The 4,915-nt window shown below is 42.7% G+C and overlaps 1 non-coding gene across 1 annotated transcript; it reads left to right on the top strand.

The window, feature by feature from the left end:
- The first annotated feature begins 4,217 nt into the window (after positions 1–4,217).
- trnae-uuc (transfer RNA glutamic acid (anticodon UUC)) lies at positions 4,218–4,289 on the top strand. Its single transcript has one exon. It is a non-coding gene; the product is annotated as a tRNA-Glu (tRNA).
- The last annotated feature ends 626 nt before the right edge of the window (positions 4,290–4,915 follow it).

The following is a 4,915-nucleotide window of genomic DNA, read 5'->3' as shown; positions in this document are numbered from 1 at the left end:
GCATTCAATTCCCTCGTCCAAATCATTAATATATATTGTAAATAGATGGGGTCCCAGCACTGAGCCTTGCGGTACCCCACTAGTCACTGCTTGCCATTCTGAAAAGGACCCGTTAACTCCTACTCTTTGCTTCCTGTTTGCCAGCCAGTTCTCTATCCACATCAATACTGAACCCCCAATAACGTGTGCTTTAAGTTTGTATACTAATCTCTTATGTGGGACCTTGCCAAAAGCCTTCTGAAAGTCCAGATATAACACATCCACTGGTTCTCCCTTAACTGGTCTGTAATTCCCCGTTTTCTCTCTCCCTCCCTTTTTAAAAAGTGGGGTTACATTAGCTACCCTCCAATCCTCAGGAACTACTACAGAATCTAAAGAGTTTTGAAAAATTATCACTAATGCATCCACTATTTCTGGGGCTACTTCCTTAAGTACTCTGGGATGCAGCCTATCTGGCCCTGAGGATTTATCGGCCTTTAATCCATTCAATTTACCTAACACCACTTCCCGACTAACCTGGATTTCACTGAGTTCCTCCATCTCACTTGACCCCCGGTCCCCTGCTATTTCCAGCAGATTAATTAAGTCTTCTTTAGTGAAGACAGAACCAAAGTAGTTATTCAATTGGTCTGCCATGTCCTTGTCCCCCATGATCAATTCACCCGTTTCTGACTGCAATGGACCTACATTTGTTTTAACTAATCTTTTTCTCTTCACATATCTACAAAAACGTTTGCAGTCAGTTTTTATGTTCCCTGCCAGTTTTCTTTCATAATCTATTTTCCCTTTCCTAATTAAACCCTTTGTCCTCCTCTGCTGGACTCTGAATTTCTCCCAGTCCGCTGGTAGGGGAATAGATAGGGTGAATGCACAGAGCTTTTACCCAGAGTAAGGGAATTAAGGACTTGAGGACATGGGTTTAAGGTGATATGGGAAAGATTTAATAGGAAAACCAAGGGGCAACTTTTTCACACAGAGGGTGGTAGCTCTATGAAACAAGCTACCAAAACAGGTAATTGAACCAGGTACTATAACAACATTTGAAAGACTTTGCACAGGTACATGGATAGGACAGGTTTAGAGGGGTATAGGCCAAACACAGGCTGGTGGTATTGGAGTAGATGGGGCGTCTTGGATTAGTTCAGTTTGGAGATACATTGTGGAAATATACTATTAAGCCCATCGCTGACTAGCGATCACCCGTATATTTGTCCTAGGGACAATATACAGAAGCCAATTAACCTACAAACCTACAAGTGTGAGAGTGTGAGATGAAAACGGGAGCACTGGGAGAAAGTCCATGCGGTCACAGGGAGAGGGTACAAACTCTGTACAGACAGTGCCCATAGTCAGGGTGGAACCTGGGTCTCTGGCGCTGTAAGGCAGCAACTTTACTGCTACTCCACTGTGCCACCCCTAGGGACAACTTGGCCATGCTCTATGACTACAATCCACTTCAGAAAACCAAATTGATTCTGTTTTTATGATCAATAAAGTAGTGATTGCCAGGCCATAACTATTCAAATATGATCTAGATAAATATGATAAATATGATTAAAAAACTAGATCAAAGAATCCTCATATTCTCCTTATACCTTTTGCCCAAAATGTAAATCTGTGCCCTTGGTTTATCAACCATTATCTGGGGCTCATGTTGTCGACCTCCCCGTGGTGAGCCCTGTCAACTGACCTCACTCAGGTGAACGACAACAAACTGAGACAGCAGCAGCGCCGCGGTTTGGCGCCAACCCGGAGCATGCGCCCTTTTTAGGGCGGGCACCTACGGATGTCGAACCGGATGGCATCACCGTGCTGCAGACTTTTGCTGCCTCAAACGCAAGAAAAATAACCATTTTCTGATAGAAACAGTTTACTAATATTGATTCAATCGAAACAAGCCATTCTCATGCGCACATTTCCTTTCTTTTCTCCAAGGAGAACAACTCCAAGTTTACCTGTCTACATGTATAGCTGAAACCCCTCATCTCTGGAACCATTCTCATAAAATCCTTTCTGCACTCTCACTAGGGCTCTGACATCTTCCCTAACATGTGGTGACCAGAATTGGACACGATATTCTATTTGCAGTCTGAGTAACCTGCTTGTTCTTGTACTTAATGCCTCGACACAGCATTCCATTTGATTTACTCACACCCCTCTCTCAAAATCATCTTCCACTTTCAAGGATACATGTATGTGCATATCCAGCCCTCTGTTCATGCACACCCTTTGAAACTGTGTACATCTTGTCTATTTTCTTGTTCTTTTTGAACTTTTCAAAAAACAGGCAAAGGACTGCCATTAATAATATTTTCCGTGCGGTTCCCGGAGGTTTTTGTCAGTCTCCCTTCCTGTTTCCACTACCTGCAACCTCCGGCAACCACCTGCAACCTCCGGGAACCACACGGAAACCTTGGGTGGGACGCAAAGTCTCCAGAGGTTTCCGTTCAGGTTTCCTAAGTGGGACAGGGGCATGACATTCATTTTAATTTAAAAAGTCAAAAGAAATCTAAAATGTTAAAATGTTTACAGTATAATTTCAAGATCTTTATTTCTTTCGTTATAGTGATGGTTAACAAATATGTATCTATTTCAATAGCATCATCTCAAGAATACCAATTTTTTTACCTTTTATCTATATCTCCATTAACAGCAGTAACGTTCATAAGGATATGTGAATGCAGGAGAGGGGAGTTGAGTGTGGCAGATATTGCCTCAAGACTATTCTGCCATTCAGCAAGTCACGGGTGATCTGACTTTTAAAGGCCTGTCTTACTGAGGCGACCTAATTGGCAACTTTAGAAGAGTTTAGGAGAGTTTGAAAAAGTGTCATGTTGAAGACCTCCTTCAACCTCCTTCGACTATGTTGAAGACTAGCTTCGGGAAAATTGGACACCGAATAGTGGAGAGCGAAGACGACCTCTTTCGATCTTCTTCGACCTTCCTTCGACTATGTTGAAGACTATCTACGACAACCTTCGACTACCTTCAATTGCCTTCGACTACGCTTGATTACCTATGAATAACATGCTGACCCACTTCGACTAAACCCAACAGTAAGAAAATTATCGATTTTTTCCATGGCGACCTTTTTTTACTCGCGGGCATTTTTCAGCATGTTGAAAAATACGCCGCGACCTAGCTGAGGCCTCGAGTACGCTGGGAACTACTCTCGAGCACGAAGGAGAGTTACAAAGACCTCCTAGGACCTCGTGTTGACCATGCTGCGAGTATGAGTCGAGGGCAAACTATTCTGAACTCGCGGATTAAGTCGCCGCAGTGGGACAGCCCCTTTAGCCTCATCTCCACTTTACTGTTAATCCCCATTAATCTTTTTTTCTTCTGCAGTCCATGAATCTATTTATTTCAACGTTCAACATACTCAACATCCAGCACTCCTGGGCTTGAAAGTTCCAAAGATTCACAGCATTCTGAAAGAAGAAATTGGTGTTCATCCTACTCCAGTATCACCTTTCATTCACCATTCCCTCAATATCACTATGGTTAAGAATGACAATAGACAATAGGTGCAGGAGTAGGCCAATCGGCCCTTCGAGCCAGCACTGCTGAATGTGGATATCAGTTCTCCGCAGCTGGCTACCTAATAATGCTCTCTCTCCATTCAACGCTACCATGTTCCCATTCTTCTGCAAGAGATGCCTCTGAATTGTGCTGTTCAATTGGGAATTGAAAAGAAGAAGTTAAAACTACATTCACCTTGTAGGTTTCAAGAGGGCCATTTCCCAAAAAAGGCCCCATCCTTTCAAACTATCAAATAAGGACATTTAGGAAGGAGTTTAAAATAAAATAAGTGATTTATAAATGTAATTGCACATTATGTTTCCATCAATGATATAATGAAATGCTTAGGTTTTAAGAACTGTTATTTAAAATCTTACTTCTAATTGTGGTTTTAATTTATAGTAGAGATCACGTACACGTTAACACGTAATAGGCATAGAATTAGGCCATTCGACCCACCGAGTCTCCTCCGCCATTCAATCATAGCTGATCTCTATCTCCTAATCCCATCTTCCTACCTTCTCCCCATAGATCTGATGTACAAGTGTTTAAAAGTGGATTTTTACCTTTGTTTACTCATTATATACCACTAATATAGGCTTAAAAAAACAACCAAGGGTCTTTAGGGTGTTTAGGGCCATATGGTGCCTATGAAGTATGTGTTGTGTCGAACAGAAACATATAACGGGTCAATCTCCCATATGGTCTAGCGGTTAGGATTCCTGGTTTTCACCCAGGCGGCCCGGGTTCGACTCCCGGTATGGGAATTGAAACTTTGGAGGGTTATGGTCTGAGTGTAGGTAGATGGGACTAGGTGAGAGTAAGTGTTCGGCACAGACTAGAAGGGCTGAGATGGCCTGTTTCCGTGCTGTAATTGTTATATGGTTATATGGTTATAATGACAATGTTTTAATTTTTTAATATCTGGAATACCATTGTACAAACGAACAACAGTAAGAGCCTCGTAGAAACAAGGAATTGCAGATGCTGGTTTATACCACAGATAGGCACAAAGTGCTGGAGTAACTCAACGGGTCAAGCAGCATCTCTGGAGAAAAAGGGTGGGTGATGTTTCAGGTTGGGATAATTCTGAAAGTATGGAAGTATGGGGTTGTGGTGGGGGGGGGGGGGGGGGGGGGGGGGTGAAGACCTGAAGGCAAGAAAAGTCCAGGACCATTGAATTCTCTTATTTTAAGCCAATTCTACTTACCCCTTCCTCCACCCTAATTATTTTAGCAGGTTCACAGTTCTCCACATTGTTTCCCTATTGCAAGCACATCTTCACCAGCCAACAATGGGCTTACATAGGAACATAGAAACATTGCAACATAGAAAATAGGTGCAGGAGGAGGCCATTCAGCCCTTCGAGCCAGCACCTCCATTCATTGGGATC

Source organism: Leucoraja erinacea, chromosome 6, assembly GCF_028641065.1.
Source record: "Leucoraja erinacea ecotype New England chromosome 6, Leri_hhj_1, whole genome shotgun sequence".
In the NCBI taxonomy this organism is placed as follows: Eukaryota; Metazoa; Chordata; class Chondrichthyes; order Rajiformes; family Rajidae; genus Leucoraja; species Leucoraja erinaceus.
Note: the sequence above shows the minus strand (reverse complement) of the source record. Positions and strands in the feature narration are given on the sequence as shown.